Genomic DNA, 17,985 nt, shown 5'->3' with positions numbered 1-17,985 from the left:
GAAGCAGATAATACAAGTACGGCAGATAAAAAGCCAGTAAGGCTCAAAATACAAATAAACAAACAGCATCTAACAGTGCAAAGCAAATCACTTCAATAGAACAACTCAATGGTAGACTGTGAACTGGTGGTGGTCAGTGTAGGTTCGTTTGAGACAAATTTTCAGGTGTTCCTGGAAAATATGAGTCAACCATTCTCTGAAGCTTTTGAAAGACAGCGTAGACAATGTAGTTGCTAAAATGTTTTACTGTAATTGCACTACTATACTTAGTTGTCTTTATGTCATCCGGTTTTTGCTACGCAGGTGTCTTTCCTGTGTTATCTAGCTGATGTGTAAGGGAAGCACCCTGCTTCAGTTACAGAGCCCGATTAGTACTTTTGCAGAAGACCTTTACACAAGTATTTAATGTTCTGTATGGATACAGCTATAAATTACTGCCATGCAAACCTTCTGGAGCTTATACATGTTAAAATTAACATGACCTCACAGATAATTTGTGAGGAGAATGAAAGCCAGTTCATAATAAGCCTAAACTTAATTGCCATAGCTATAGCGATAAATGTAAATGCTTTTGTAATTCTGTAAGTACGGCTGTAATTTAAGTGGTTGTCCCACTCACAGTTTCACAGATATTATGATGTAACATTAATGATCACAAGTCAATTTTACGCAGTAGTCAATATAATTACAGTGAAGATTCAAACTCACATCTCGTAAACAGTTCCAACAGGTTTACGCACACTATATTAATTAAGACCTAATAGGTCTTAATAGTCGTATTATTTTACTTTTTTTATTGCAATTGTCACAAATTTGCAAGCTGCCACGATAGCGCAGTAAAGCACGGGGAAAACAGGGATTTATTGCAGGTATGGGCAGGGCAGGACAGAATGCTAGTACAAACATCAACTAACATTAATGACAGACAAGAAACCAGGGCAAGACACGGACTGAAATAGACAGGACTGGGCAAAAATAATCAGACACAGCTGGGCAAGATCGGGGAAGCACACGTGGATAATCAGGGGGCGTGGCACACACGAGGATCGGACGAGCCGGGCATGACACAAGCTCTCCAGGTAAAAACATGATCAGACTACCTATTCATTCGACATTTTTCAGTTTTATCTATTAAGACATCGGACCACTTCGCTGCATGGCGTTTCTGCATTAGAGAACAGAAAAATTCTGCTGCCAGGCTACAGATACAGGAACGATGATGAATCAAGAAAAACCAGGGAGTCATGAAAAAAATTACGCCGACTATTATACAGTAGCGTGGTAAGGATAGTTTTATATTCAATATTTGTTTGATATTCGCATTTACCTCTGCTGTATTGTGGCGAGAGGAAAAAGACAGGAGGCAATTGCTTAGTCCATGAAAGGGATGAAACACCTTTTTTTTATTAGCAACAAGAAAAAGAAACAGAGAGAGGAAGATCCGGTTGCCGCCGAAATAACGAAAAAACTTGGTAATCAAACAAGCCTTCAGAATAAGAGCACATCTGCCCTGAGAATTCTGATCGCTATGAACCCGCTACACAGGCCCCCCCAGAATTTACAGAGGCAGTGGCTCCCACTCCTTAGGGGGTCTGATTGGCCGTCCTGACCTGCTCACAGTATCACCCACAGGAGTAGGCACAACCAGGGCTGGGGCCGGTGCCGGGACTGAACAGCGCGGGAGACCCCTATGAGGAAGATGGCCGAGTGGCACTGGGGCATCTACATCTGATGGGGCCGGCTTCAAACGGTCCACAGAAATGCGGTCGGCCTTACCACCCATTTCCAAAACAAAAGACTTGTCCCCAGGCTGCAGCACGCGAAAAGGCCCATTGTACAGTAGGGGGGATGCAAAGGATCGTGATGGGCATCATGCTGAAAAAGGTCAGCAGCTGCCATTCCCCATTAACCAGTTGCTTATGTACTGCACCCACAGCAACATCAGAAGCATCCATAGTGATGGCAATGGGAGCATCCGGCAAAGGGTGAGCTAGCAATGTAGCTTCCAGCAATGCCTGTTTAGCATTATGGAATGCCTGACACCGCTCTGGTGCCCACTCAACCACCGCCTTAGGGCAAACACCCTTAAAATAAGTGCACAGTATAGGGGACACATAATGTGGGCAGCTTTAGGGATGAAACGATGGTAGAAGTTAACCATCCCCAGAAACTCTTGCAAGGATTTGCCCATGACTGGCCATGGCAAATCCTGAACAGCAGCAATTTTCTCCGGGAGGGGCACTGCCCCTTCCGAGGCAATGCGGTGGCCAAGAAAATCAATAGAATGGACACCAAACTGACATTTGGTAACATTCACAATTAACCCGTGAGCACTGAGACGTGCAAACAATGCCCGAAGATGAGTCAAATGCTCAGCCAAACTGGTGCAGGCAAGTAGAATGTCATCTAAATAAACAAATAGAAAAGGCACGTCCCGCACAACACTCTCCATCAAACGCTGGAAGGTTTGAGCTGCCTTCTTGAGCCCAAAAGGCATTCTAAGAAACTCAAACAGACCAAAAGGTGTAACAACAGCGGTCTTCCGGATGTCCTGGGGGGGGGGGGGGTACCGGAACCTGATGGTAGCCCCTAACCAGGTCCACCTTGGAGAAAATGAGAGTGCCTGCCAAACAAGCAGAGAAATCTTGGATGTGTGGAACAGGATACCGGTCAGGGGTAGTGGCATCATTAAGGTGTCTATAGTCCCCACAGGGGTGCCAGCCACCCCGAGGCTTGGGCACCATATGGAGAGGAGAAGACCCGGGGCTGTCAGAACGCTGAACAATCCCCAAATGCTCCAATGTGGCAAACTCCTCTTTGGCGACAGCCAGTTTCTCAGAGTCTAGGCACCTAGCTTTGGCATGCACTGGCAGGCCTGCTGTGGTTATATGGTGCTCCACACCATGTTTCACCCAGGATGCAGAAAACGTGGGTGTGGTGAGGGTGGGAAACTCTACCAGAAGGCGCTGGAAGACATCAGCCAAAGCAGAAACACCAGACAGGTTGGAAGGGGCAGCCCTGCTAAGTGTGCACGGAAAAGAGCAAAAAGTCTCAGTGTTTATCAGGTGCTTAACCAGCAAGTTGTTGGAACACAAAAAATCAGCCCCCAACAATGGAGTGGAAACAGACACCAACACAAATACCCATCGGAAACGCTGTCCATGAAAACAGAGGTCTACTGGCCGATCGCCAAGTTTCAATCGAAGTGCAGTCAGCAGCCACTAGGGGAAAACCACGCACTCCTGACTGCTTGTCTAGTTGTGAGGCAGGGAAGATGCTCACCAAAGCACCCGTGTCACACAGAAAATACTGGCCAGAAATGGAGTCTTCAACGAACAGCAGACTGCTTTGCCATCTGGCACCCAGTGCAGTTACAGGGCGCCGGTCCTGACGTTTTCTGGCGGCTTCAAAGAGCAGGGATCTTGTAGAACGCTTACCACCCATGATGCTGTGGCGTTGTCCAGTGCAGCAACAACATAATAGTATTTTGTGTCGTCCTGCTTGATACCCCGGACGGCGAACTTGGCTTCAGCCTGTGCGAACCACACAGAGACATTGTCACGCCAGAAGTCCAGCAGCTTTAAAGCCACAGCATTAGCCATCATGCTGAGGGAAATCTCGAACATGTGCGAGGAGATGTCGGGGTCACCAATGTGGCAAGAGGAAAAAGACAGGAGGCAGTTGCTTAATTTGTGAAAGGGATGAAGCACCTTTTTTATTAGCAACATGAAAAAGAAACAGAGAGGAAGATCCGGTTACCGCCGAGATGACAAAAAAACTCTAACAGGTCGAACAAGCCTTCAGAATAAGAGCACATCTGCCCTGAGAATTCTGATTACTATGTACTTGCTACAATATCTTTGAAACTGCACCACTAAAAGTCACTAAAGTTACACTTTATGTTTCAGAAGAAAATGCAGATTGTACTTCAACACTGTATAGTGACTGATATGTTCATTAATTATTGTAGTGACGAGGCATTTCCTGTGAAACTAATAAGCTAGTGTTGGAAGCGCAGCCTTTTGCTAGAGACCATCTACAAAGTGCAAAGTGCATTCAGGGGATCAAAGCATTGCTACTGGAACATTTTTGCTGATCTTCTAACACAAAAATCTGTGAAGTTGCAATAATTTCACATTCATACTTAACCAATTTCTCCCACTTCAAAGGTTGTAGTAGTTGCCAGAGGTCCTCCCTGACTTGCTATAGGTGGAATTTCTCAGAAATATCGAACCATGAGTGGACAGTAATTCAATACATTTTTTTTGGAAAATTACTGCAAACCACACAAATGGATTTCTCCCACTTCATAGGTTGTAGCAGCTGCCAGAGCTGCTCCCTGACTTACCACAAGTAGAATTTCTCAGAAATATCCAACCAGGAGTTTACAGTAATTCAATACGTTTTTTTGAAAATTACTGTAAACCACACAAATGAATCTCTCCCACTATAAAGGTTATAGTACTTGCCAGAGACGCTCTCTGTGTCATGTCCTGGTCACAGCGAGACGTGGTGAGGGATGAGGCAGACCGGCGAAGATGAGGAAAATGACGATTTATTGGGGGAGACAGGGCAGACGGCGACGATCATCAATGACAGATCTGATGCAGACGGACTTAGACGTAGAATAAATACAGGAAACAAGCTGAAATAACAAGAAACAGCTGGGCACAATCAGGGAAGCACACGTGGATGATCAGGGGGCGTGGTACACATGAGAACTGGACGCGCAGGTCATGACACCCTGACTTACTACAGGTGGAATTTCACAGAAATATCCAACTAGGAGTTTACAGTAATTCAATACTTTTTTGGAAAATTACTATAAACCACAAACATGAATTTCTCTGATTTCAAAAGTTGTAGTAGTTGCCAGAGGTGATGACTTACTCACTGTCATGTTCGCTAAGCAGACAAGCAAACCCGGCACACAATGATATACACTAAACAAGCCAAAAAGAACATCAAACAGCTGGAACAATCAGGGTAGTACACGTGGGTAATGAGAGGGCACGGCACACACAAGGATCGGACGAGCTGGGCATGACAACTACAGGTGGAATTTTACAGAAATTTCCAACCCTGAGTTTACAGTAATACGTTATGTTTTTTGAAAACATACAAATTTCTCCCACTTCAAAGATTGTAGTAGTTGCCAGAGGTGATCACTAATTTACTACACGTCCCCCTAAAGGGACTGAAGGGACCAAACAGGAAACACGACAGAAAACAGAGCACAACAGCACCTGGGTGAAACAAAAGGCTATGCTTAGTTCCCCTGAATGCACTTTGCAGATGAGACAGTCCCTACTGTAGCAAAGGGCTGCACCTCTAACGCTGGCTTATTAGTTTTGCAGAAAATGCCTCGTCAATACAATAATTAATGAACATATCAGTCACTATACAGTGGTTGTCACGCCCACACAGGCAGAGGACACCGGACGAACGGTGTTGCCCGTCATGCCCACACAGGCGGGAGCTGCCGGGTATAATTCGTTGCCAACAATTGGGGAAGGTTCAAAAGAATCCAACCTACCACAACCCAGTGCGAAGTATTGAGCCGAATGTTTGCGTGCCATACCGAGCAATTTCTTGTCTCTCATCTCCCCGATCTCCCAGCCCTACTCCATTTGCCTAGTGTGTTTGCCTTACCTGCTTTCCTTTCCCTCTCCAGACCCGCTCCCGTACCTGACCTGCCTTCCCCGCCAAGACCGGCACTTCCCGTTCCCTCATCCCCGTGTGTGCCAGTCCCGTCTATCTGTGTAGGACAGATTCCTTGATCATCGACCTCTGCGCTTCCCCTTCTACGACGATTTCTGCTTGCTCCTCCTATTACCGTGTTTCTTGTTTTGCCAATAAACTAAAACCTTGCTTGCAAAACCTGGATCCTGGTCTTCCTGTGCAAGAGCTACTGACAATGGTGTAGTACTGGTGTAGTTTTCTCCTGAAACAGAAAGTGTGATTTTTGTGATTTTTGGTGATGTTGTTTCAAAGATATAGCGGAGGCAAATCCAAATATCAACCGACTATTGAATATGAAACCAACTTTACCACACTGACTATTATTAGGTGTTGTGGAAGCCTCGCTCCAGTCTCTGGGTGGGACTTATGGAGGAAAATGGATTGAGGAGTACAACTTTGTCCACGGATGTTTATACTAAATTATACAGCTGTTCTGTTATATTATATTACATTACATTATCTACATGGAGGTTAAGAACATCAGCCTTTCGAGTTTAAATTCGGGAGTGAGATTGATAACCCAGAACTTTCCCGATATTTTATTTGCACCAACAGGCTATCAGCCATAATTCATGTCCACCACCATGTCCTTGCTCAAGTATATGCCCCCTAAATGATGTTTGTGGAGTGGGCCGTGCAGATCCAGAGAAGTGTCTGGTCTGTTTTCAGTATTTTATAGCGGCATGTTAAAGAGGCGGAAGGGAAGTTTCCCTGCATTGGGCAGCGCCGTGAGTGTCGATTATTCTCATATTTTGCGCTGATCTAATTGTGGCAATGATGTATGTATTTTTAATCAGCAGATATGGCCGTGCAGGCAGTAACATCTCATCTTCGCTTATAAATCAATTTAATCAACCAAGTTACTGATCCGCAGTAGGTTGGAACAGGGAAAGTGCTTATTTTTATAGGTTTACAACATAAATGAATTACATGATCAGCTGCCCTTCCCGTAAATAGAGAGTGAACCAACCGAGCTTTTTAAAGGTTTTGTCCAAAGTACGGATGCGTTTTGGGTAGAGTTTCCACCTGTCCTGGTTTTCCCGGGATTGTCCTCTTTTTTGAGCAACCGTCCCGGAAAATTAGCATCCTTTCCCAGGACAGGAATTGTCCCGGATTTTTGTGAAAATGTACATCAAGTTTAGAATGTTGTGAATAAAACCTCACTTGGTTTCCTTTTACTGCTATTCTTTTGTCTTTCTGTTTGTGTTTATATTTCCTATCCTGTGTCCGTCAACGGTGGAAAATGGCTTTATATATACTGTATAGCTCGGACATATGCAACCGGCCTGCTTGAACAACGCGGCTTAAATGATTGTCTGAGTCAGCCCCTATCTTGCGCATGCACACTCACACAGACACAAATTTCAAAATGGCGACACCAACAGGGACACATGCAGCCCTTTTATTTCAAATAAGACCCTTTAGCCACATCGTCTTTTAAGTAATGAAACTCTTTTTCGGCTAATGTGTTATTTAAAATAAAACATCCTAAGCATTTCGACAACAAGAATCAAGGAATAACGTGGGTGATCCTTCTTAAAATAGCTCTCGCTCTCTCCATGTCATGCTTGTGCGTAGAGCCACGATCCCCACACACCACTGTCTTTTACTGAAAAGAGCTGAGGCAAGTTGTTTTCTGAATTTTAAAGTGTGTATACAATAAGTAAATGTGTGTAAAAGAAATATAAAATGTGTTATAAAGCATATAGCCAATGATAATAATAAAGAATTTAAGCATAATTTCCTAGACATACCACGGCCTATAGTTGGTAGAAATGGAGCTATCCTATGGCCTACAAGATAAAAGCATATGGCACCAAATTGGAATCAATAGTCTTTAAAAGAATAAAATACATTACATGAATTTATTAATGCGATATTTTAAATATGTTTTAAGGCATAATAAAACTTTTAACAACAATTTTAACAGGGTCACCGAACGTGTAGAGCTTTCCTAGCTAGAGAGGAAAGAGAGTCTGGCAGTTTTGAAGGGTAAAAAGCAGTAGTTGTGTATTGTTAACAAGTTATTTTTTAACAAATGTCCTATTTTATATTATCCATCCATCCATCCATTTTCCAAACCGCTTATCCTACTGGGTCGCGGGGGGTCCGGAGCCTATCCCGGAGGCAATGGCCTATTTTATATTATATATTTTATATTTTATACACAGCCATTCTGTTTTTAGGGGGGATTTATGTGTGTTGCATGTCTAGACATGTCGGTCAGCTAATGTCCGCGGCAGTGGGTAATGGGGTGTCGGCGCAAAAGCTTTTGCAGTCATGAGCGATAAGCCCATGAGAAGGAATTGTCAATGAAACAAAATGGCCGCCGGTTGACAAATTGTTGCAGGGGGTGCCTGCAGAGTGCCTGTAACATCTCACTTAACTGTTGGTCCTGAGTGTGAGAAGCAGACAGCCAGCAGTCCAGTCGTGTTATTTTAATAAACAAGTTTTTTCAGTAAATCTTTGTTCACACTCATGCGCACAAACAAACACACACCAGAGGTCGGGGGCTTTAGAGTTTAACTTTAGGTTGGTGATCGCTATGTGTGACCAAACACCAAAGCACCCTAACTTAAACTTAACTTAAACTTAACTTAAAATCTTAGAGGCCCTTGCTGCAGTTTATGGAGGCCAGTAGCCAGTGGCTCAGCTACGTGTAAAATGTTTACACTGTAATCAGGAGGCTGGGGAGACAGTAGGGGCATTTATTCTTTGTCTGTGTGAGTTGCACCAGAAATGGCGAGCTAGAGACCCTCTTACTAATGGGACGGATGATAAATTGCTACATACCCAGTTTGCCATGGGTTTGAGAACTGGGCCTCTGAAGCAGGAATTAAGACAGTTACAATGGGTTCCCACATTTATGTTTGCTGATAGATGTAGGGAGTTGAAGGCGTTAGAACAGGAGTTGGCTCAGGAAGAAGAGTTTCAGGCTTGTCACGGCTCCTCAGCCCAGACCAGCAGTGACATCAGTAGGGGAAAAGAATCGGGAGTTAACTACAGCAGAGTGGCAACAGATGAAGGATGCCCTGTGGGTATAGTTACAGCAGGAATTAAAGGAGCAGCTAATAGTGTTGAGGAAATCCCTCTCTGAGGAGTTATGGGATCAGTGTGATTTTGGCTTGATTGAAAACCCATTATTGACTGGTAGGCCCTTTCAGCAGCAGCATTTCAATTTGGCCTCCCAACATCAACGCCTGGGGTCAGCTCCTCCTGATCTGCATCCGTATAAATGGGATGCCCAAGGGCGAGCTATTTGCCTTGATTGTGGGGAGGCAGAACATATCCTTCGGGCAGTGGAGGTTGATGTTCGATAAGCTGAACAGACCCTGAGCGGGGATCATCCGGCCCTGGCTTTGTGGGATGAGGGCCTGGATATTTACCAGCAAGGGGAATTAACTGTTCTCCTGGGCAAGTGGTCCCATGTGTTTGCAGCCCATGAGGAGGAATTTGGGAAGACTGAGTGGTGAAAGAGTGTTCGAGACTGTGGGCAGCCCCATTTGTACTAGCAAAGAAGAAGGATTGGTCTTGGAGATTCTGCGTGGATAATCGCAAGCTTAATGCAGCAACCCACAAAGACTCCTTCCCATTGCCACTCATTGAGGAGTCCCTCACTAGCCTATCCAAGGCCGAGTGGTATTCAACTCTCGATTTAACAAGTGGCTATTAGCAGGTGGAGGTGGATCCAGTAGACTAAGAGAAGCCCGCCTTCATCACACCATTTGGCCTCTACCAGTTTGAACGCATGCCGTTTGGCATTTGTAATGCCCCAGCCACATTTCAGAGACTAATGCAGCACTGCTTGGGGTCCCAGATGTATCACTTTCTTCTTATTTATTTGAATTATGTGATTGTTTACTCACCTGATTTTAACACCCATTTACAACACCTTGAAAGAGTCTTTCAAGGAGCATGGGCTAAAACTGCAGCCTCATACATGCCACCTGTTCCATCGTTAGGTGATATACCTGGGACATGTGGTCAGCAGGAGTGGCTACAGACTCTGAAAAGACTGCTGCTGTTCGGGACTGGCTGACTCCAGTGACAGTGAGGCAGGTCCGCTTGTTTGTTGGGGTTTATGGTATTACCACCGATTTATTCTGGCTTTCTCAAAGGTAGCTGCCCCACTCAACCAACTTTTTCAGGGAAATGCTAACCAGCCCTCTTTAGCTATCCAGTGGAGTGCCAATCTGCCTTTGATGCTTTTAAACAGGCCCTCCTTACTGTTCCAATTTTGGCTTATAATAATTTCCAACTCCCCTTTAGGTTGTATACAGACGCTAGTCTTGATGGTGTTGGGGCTGTTCTTTCTCAAGATCAGGTTGTGAAGGAATGGGTGATCGCATATGTTAGCTGCAGTCTTCATCCATCCGAATGTAATGATCAAAATTATAGCTCCTTCAAGCTGGAACTGCTCGTCTTAAAGTGGGTGATCACCGAGAAGTTTAAAGATTTGTGGGGAGCTTGTGTGATTTACTGACAATAACCTCTTGGTCCACCTAGAAGCTGCAAAGCTAGGGGCAACGGAGCAGTGGTGGGTGGCTCAATTAGCCAACTACCCCTATGAGATCCGGTGTAGACTAGGAACAAGAAATCGGAATGTCGATGCCCTTTCTCGACTACCAGGGGAAATCTCTGATGTGGCAATGTATAGGATGGAGGGCACCGCGCCACCAGAGTCACCCACTGGGCCAGGAATGTGGGGGAGGCTACACATGGAGGACCTGAACCTACGACAAATGCATGCATAGAAGGCTCAGGGTGAGCCCTCAATGGTGAGTGACCCCTCGATTCTATCTAATCAGCTGCAGTGTTTGCTGAAAGAATGGGATCGTTTGGAACTGTGTGAGGGACCCCTTGTTTGATGTGTCACTGAACCAGATACTGGGGCCCCTGTGCACTGGTGGTGATTGCTTTTGATCAGGTTTGTCAGGTATGGGAAGAGTACCACAAAGTGGCAGGTCATGTGAGTGGTGACCGGATGGTCTCACTTTTGTGGAGAAGATTTTATTGGGTGGGCATGAGCAGAAGTGTCCAAGCCTGAACAATTGAGTGCTTTAATTGTGTATTGGGGTAGCAGGGAGCACAGCCAAAAGCACCTTTTTGCTCGATTTCTGCCAGTTACCTATTTGAAATTGTGGCACTGGATTTTCTGTCTTTCGGAAAGGCCTCATGATACTTACCCATAAGTCCTTGTGATCACAGATGTGTTCTCCCGATATGCTTTGGTGGTCCCCACTCGGGATCAGACTACCTCCACCACTGCTAAGGCCTTGTGGACTGCACTCATTTTCAAATTTGGTTGCCCAGAGTGAATTCTTAGTGATCAAGGTGTGGCATTTGAGTCGGATTTGATGCAACAACTTTGTGCAGTGTATGGGTGTAAGAAGGATCATACCACACAATACCACTCACAAGGTAATGGAATCTGTGAGCAATTCAACCGCACCTTGCTATCACTCTTAAGCACCATGGAGGTGGCCTCCCAAGCTCAGTGGCCAAATGTATTGTCTTACTGCAAGCCTAAAAACAACACGAATCATGCAAGTACAGGCATGACCCCTCATTATGTGCTCTTTGGCCGCCATGCAAGACTGCTGGTGGATGTGCTACATGATGTTGCACCACCACAGTATAGAGATGGCGTGGATGGGTGGGTTAAAAACCACCCTCCTTGAGGCCTACGCTAAGGTGCAAACCAACGTTGAACGGTGCACCTGTTATCCTGGGTGCATCATTTGACCCAGTAGCTGGCACCCCTCATCCCCAGGATGTAGACACTTCACCCCATGGGGCTCCTGGGCCCAAATTAATAGTGCCTTTTCCTGCTGAGGTAATGCATGGCCCAGACCCGGAATTCAACGCAGCAGTGAATGACCCCAGCAAGCTAATCATGGCATTCGTCCTGCCCACTACAGGCTGTAATGGCCTGAGAATGGCTGGCCATCTATCGTGCCGTATAGTGCACAGAGCACAGACAGAAGAGCGGGACAACAGGATTCAGGGAAAATGCAAGGTTTAATAGAAACGCTGGCAAACGCAGACTGACAATACCACATTAATGACCGGACTAGGGAAACAAATGAGAACGCAGACTAAATACATTGGACTAATGACAACAATCAAAAACTGCTGGTAAACACGGGAATCCACATGGGGTTAATGAGGGGGCGTGGAACACGAAAGGAGAGGACGATCGGAGCGTGACACCATCGGCTGTTTGACTTTAGGGTGCAGTAATCAGGACGACCACTTTTAAAGGCCGGAGGACAATGTAGCAGTGCTTATAGAAAACTGTATACAGGGAGTGACTGTGTGAAGCAAGTATTGTATGATGTTGGGTGGGATGGTAAACAAAACAGCAAATGAGATTCTAAAGTATGAGTTCAATGGGAAATTTTCAGCAGACAAGTGCAGCAGCGGAGGAATAGTGTAATTATTCAACACGCTCTAGTTCCTTTCAATAAGGGAAGTGACTAAGTTTTACTTCTGCCAAGCCTGGGGACACGAACTGTGTGTGGGTGGGAACTGATACCCTACCTCTTGCTTCACAGATCCGTGTGGATGGTCCTTGTGCACCTTCGGAGCTACTGGGAGTGAATTGATGCTCTACAGGAATAGACTGCTGTCATACAGCTTGCTGATTCGGGGTGTTGGTGGTGAGAATGTGCTTGTGCAGGGGTTTGAAATGGACTTTGTGAGTGTTCCGCTTTGTGAGATTTTTCTTTCTTCTGATTTGGTTACCAGTAACGTAAAGGTCTGTGTATGTCCATCTCTCCCTATTAGAGATGTTTCGATGTTACTTGGTAATGACGTTGCGGGTGGCAAAGTTTTTCCCAGCCCTGTTGTCGCCCCTTTTTCAGGTCTTAATGATTCGCATATGGAGCTTCCAGAATTTTTTTATGTGAATGTAGTCAGCCGCACTATGGCAAAAAAGGTAAAAGTAAAAATTGAAAAAGGCGACAATGAACATATTGATCTTAGTGATTCTTTTATTGTCTCCTTAATCTATGTCTCCTTTTGGTGGCGACAAAGTCTGTATATATGTGTATTGCTTGTGTCTCTAATTAGCCATGAACGACTTGTTCTTGAACAAAAAAATGACCCATTTCTTTCCTCCCTATTTTTAGAAGCTGTGTCAGAAGAAGATATTGAATGTATGCCTTATTGTGAGGGGGTTTTGATGCGAAAATGGAGACCACTTACAACCGCTGCGAAAGATGAGTGGCGTGTTTTATATCAGGTTGTTCTTCCTCTGGCTTATCGATATGATGTTTTGCAACTTGCTCATGATCATTATCTTGCCGGACATTTAGGCATCAATAAAACTACTGGACATAACAACAGACATGTATTGTTTACGCTTTTCTTAAAATTGTATAAGGATCGTTTTGTTATAGTGAAATTTGAAATTAGGATGAGTGGGATATAAATCATTTAGGTAACAAGAATTGAAGAAATATATTTATGTAAAAAATGTTTCTGCCAGAGGGCGGCATGGTGGTGCAGTGGTTAGCACTGTTGCCTCTCACCTCTGGGACCTGGGTTCAAATCTCTGCCTGGGTCACATGTGTGTGAAGTTTGCATGTTCTCCCCATGTCGTCGTGGGGTTTCCTCCAGTTTCCCCCCGCAGTCCAAAAACATGCGGAGGCTAACTGGAGTTGCTAAATTGCCCGTAGGTGTGCCTGTGTGAGTGATTCCTGCGATGGGCTGGACCCCCATCCTGAGTTGTTCCCTGCCTCGTGCCCATTAGTGATGTGTCGGTCGCGAACGAAATGGCTCTTGGAGCCGGCTCTTTGAAGTGAACGATCGGAGCCAGCTCCTGCCTGTGAGCCGGAGTCAGAGCCGCTTTTTTTCTTTCTCTATTATTTATTTATTTTTTAAGCCACACGGATTGGCCAACTACACGATGCGTGTCTGCACTGAGCAAGAAGGGGAGGGCGGTGCTACAGGGTGCATTCGACTTGGGCTTTAAGTCTTAAGTTGTCTTGCTCTCGCGAGGTTTTTGTACCATGTGACATGGTTACAGGTGGTGACGTTTTGCAGCACTGGCTGAAGTCGAAGAAAAAAATCTAACCATGATGCATTGCGTTGGGACCAGAATGCATTTCTTTAAGCCAGCGCTGCAAACGGCTGCGTGAAGTCAAACGCACCCATAAATACAGCAATTGCACGCACAGTGAGAAACAGGAGGGAAGGAGTCGCGCGACAAAACAGAACAAATCGCCATAGCACACCGACTGACATCAATGACGGACAAGGGAAACCGGGGAGACCAGGACTTAAATACACAGGACTAAATCAAAGTAACTAGACAAAGCTGGAGACGATCAGGGAAGTACACGTGGGTAATCAGGGGGCGTGGCACACACGAGGAGCGGACGAGCCGGGCATGACACTTAATATAGTCGTGAGATTTAAAAAAAAAAAAAAAACTCACTGTGCAGGTCTTGAAAAACTCAGAGACATCCTCACATAGATACACAGGAAGGGCATGAAGAACAGTAACATGCTTGGTGTGTATGTCATGAAACTCCTATATAAAAGGAGATAAAAACAGAATTGTACATAACTTATTTACTGTTAAACATTACAATCAGATATACAAAATCAGACAAATACCAAAAAACCTGGACAAGTTGTTGTATTCAAAGCTCATTTGAATCATCAAACTTTTCAAATGTTTTCCAGTGGTCCTCTTTTAATTAAGAATTAGACCCATAAAATAGGTATAACAATATTTTTACCTGTTCATCATGGATTTTTAGGATTTCAGTCAAAGCATCTGACGTCGTCCCAGTTCTGCTTGCCTTCTGTCTGAACAGGGTCATCAGTCTAGGAAGATGTCGGTCAAGCTCAGAGTAGAATGTGTTGGGCAGGTTCTGGTTTGTAATCCGTTGGAACTCTGCATACACCTACATTTTAAAACAAAGACAGACAGACAACACAGCCGTATTAACTATGTGAATCTGGCAAATACACTACCCTTCCATAAGGCAGAAAACAGCCCCTGAATGTGGTATATGTTGTCAAAAAAAGAAATAACAGGAAAAAGTGCCTCAGATTACCTCAGATTCCATTTTTAGTGCAGGCCAGAGTTCCATGAGCTCTTTCACTGGTGGGCATGTCTTTACTATGGTTTGTCGCCGCAGGGCAAATGTGGTTTGCATCATATTTTTTATAAGCGGTAAGTTCTTCTCAGCTTTCTTCATTTCATCAACGACTTTCTGCCTCAGCTGTTCAAGGGTTGAGAGATTTTCTCCTTGGGGAAAGTTGGGCAGAAAGTTTACCACCGCTCGTTTGGGTCTTTTAATATTTGAATGTGAAGATTCATTGTCAGGATTCATTCTACTTCTTTTTCCAGCATTCACTGTGATCTCTGAACATCCAGCCCTTCTCATCTTGCTCGTGTAGTTGCCCATCTTAAACTTTAGGCTGTTCTTCCATCCATTCCAGCCAGTTTCAGATCCTGCTTCCTTCAAGCAAGGATATTTTAACACAAGAGCCTCAGCTACCATTGCTATCTCCTTATCACTGGGATAAGCCTTGTAGCCATACATCTCAGATGCTAGCTTTTCTAAAATGTCATGTTTTACGTCTCTTGTTAACTGAAGATACTTGTTGTTCTTCTCAAATTCAGCATTACCTTCCCGAAGTTTCAATTCAACATCCAAAGAAAATGTGGGAATTGAAAAAAGAACTGAAGGCCATCTTCTCCCATGTTCTGAGGATGATACGCTTGAGATTGTTTCCGTTGAGGCAACAGAGCTGGAATCTTGCTCAAAAGACACATGCACAACCGCTTTCTGTGGCAACTCATCAATGTCAGAGAGGGATGTAAGTTTTCCATCAAAGTCGGGTTTGTCATGCCCGGTTCGTCCGCTCCTCGTGTGTGCCACGCCCCCTGATTACCCACGTATGCTACCCTGATCGTCTCCTGCTGTGTCCGATTACTTTGATTAGTCCTGTCCTGTTTTAAGTCCTGGTCTTACCTGTTTGCCCTGTCCATCATTGTAGTTTGTTGTGGATCTGGTGAGGATTGTCCCGGTGTTACCCGTTTCCCGTATTAAACCCTGGTTACCCCGATCTCGACCTGTCTGCCTGCTGCTTGCTCGCCTTACCCGCACGATCGCCGCTTGCCACCAGCCTGATCGTGACAGGGGTCTTCATATTTTAAACTGAAGTCAAGGTCTATTTCCAGCTGTTCTTTTAAAACAGCAATCAGTGCATCAATAGAGGCTGGTCGTGAACCGAGTTTTAATTTTCTAGCCCGGTCTGGTTCAACAACACGAAGGACCATGGGTTGTGGGGATAGATCTGCCATTATGCTAATGGAAAGCAAAAGATTGGCATGCATAAATGGTTATTAAAATATACAGATTATATGCTGCTAGATAAACAGTAATAAAAATATAGTAATTAATTCATTAAAAACTACTCACCACTGGCTAGACTCAGTTCTGTTTTATTTGTATGAATCTCTTGGGTGTTAACAGAAGTGAGCCTTCTACCTCGTATGCAGAGAGCGGGACTGAATCGTTGAGACCAGACTTCAGGTGGATTGACCGACTTGTCTGGGAAGGTGACAGCTCATAGGATCCAAGATGTTCTAAATACCAGCAATCATAATTAGAACAAAGGAATGAAACAGTGCTACTGACAAGGTAGATGTGCTCTACTCTGCAGAACCTAGGTAGTCCACCACTGTCTCCGACAGACAAAAACATTTCACAGACATAGTCTGTGCCATCAATGGTAACCTTTGATGTCTGGTATATTGTGTCACTAGTTGTTAGTGTTCTAATGTGTAGCTGAGCTACTTCTGGTAGAGCTGAAACCAGAACAGAGTCAACCCTGGATGCTTGTGTTTCTGGCTTGAAAAATGATGGGGCAGCAAGATGGTATGCCATCATGTGTTGGTGTCTGACTGCCATTGTGTTCAAAATATTTTTGAAGTTTTGAGTGTCATGCTCAAAAAATGGTGTTTGGCCTCAAATCGCATTGTCCAAACATGCACCAGGGGCCCATAGCACTTGATCATGGTGGGGTAATGCTCCACATAGTGATGTTTAGGACGAAGGCTAAACTCTGGGAATGTTTTCAGCAGTACTTGCTTATGATCGCTGATTTTGGACTGAAAATAGTCTAAGGTTTCATCAGTAAATGATGGGCATAATGCTAACTGCACTACTTCTTTCAGTTCCATCAAAACTGTCCATGCACCATTACCTTCTGGTACAACACAGCCTACAAGCAATGGAAGCAGTCGGAGCAGAGTAGCATTTTCATGTCCATTCCCTCCTATCGTTCCTCGAGACAGAAATGTTTTGGGAATTGGTTGAGGTTTATCCACTTTATCAGCATGTTGATATGGGAATGATGCAATCTTTTGGTTCAAATACTCTAAAGTGAAGTACTTCATCTGGATCAAGGTCTTAATGCAGAGAGAAAGCTCCACAGGAACTATGCCTTCTAGAAGATCATGAAGGACATCTGGAGGAAAGCCTGTGACTGGATGAAAGTAATCCAGGGAGTCACGCAAGACACAACTTGCTTTAACACCAAAGTGGTTGGAGGAAGTGTCATTTTCCTGAATGTTTTGTACATGAAGGTCATGGCTATCTTTGGTTCTTTGAGAAAACTGCCTGGCTTCAGTTGCTGGAAACTGTTCTCTTGTGGCCAAGCAGAATCTGCAAACATAGCCTGCTTTAAATGACTCCACAAGTCATTGCAAAGCCCCTCATGCAAGGGGAAAGCCCCTCATACAAGTCAATTCAGTCACTTTTATTACTCAATAAGTGTTTTTTTAAAATAAATGTTATTAAAATAAAGCATATGGTTTTATCAACAGGAACCAGAACAGCACAGCAGTGGGTTATTTTTGTGTCAAGCCAGGATAGGCTGCAGGATAAGCCAGTGGTGTGTAATTTGATTTGTCTAACGTTAAACATTAGCTTCATTTAGGTACGTATGAATCTATACGTAGATCTGCAGAATCTTGTATTGCTTATGTGTTTCCTTATTCTTAACTGCATAACGTAGCATATAATTGGGGTTAAATGTTTTGTGGTTTTAATATCACAAATTGTTTTTCATTTACATGGTGGCCCTACTCATTGGACAGGACAGTTGAGGTCTAGAGAGGACAGGTTTCTTGGCAGGTGTCATCAGGGAGAAACAATAAGCCTCATATTAAAATGATATGGCCATGCAAAACTGCAATTTTAGGACATCAAAGCA

Source organism: Brienomyrus brachyistius, chromosome 3 (assembly GCF_023856365.1).
Source record: "Brienomyrus brachyistius isolate T26 chromosome 3, BBRACH_0.4, whole genome shotgun sequence".
Taxonomy (NCBI): Eukaryota; Metazoa; Chordata; class Actinopteri; order Osteoglossiformes; family Mormyridae; genus Brienomyrus; species Brienomyrus brachyistius.
This window is presented reverse-complemented; position numbering follows the sequence as displayed.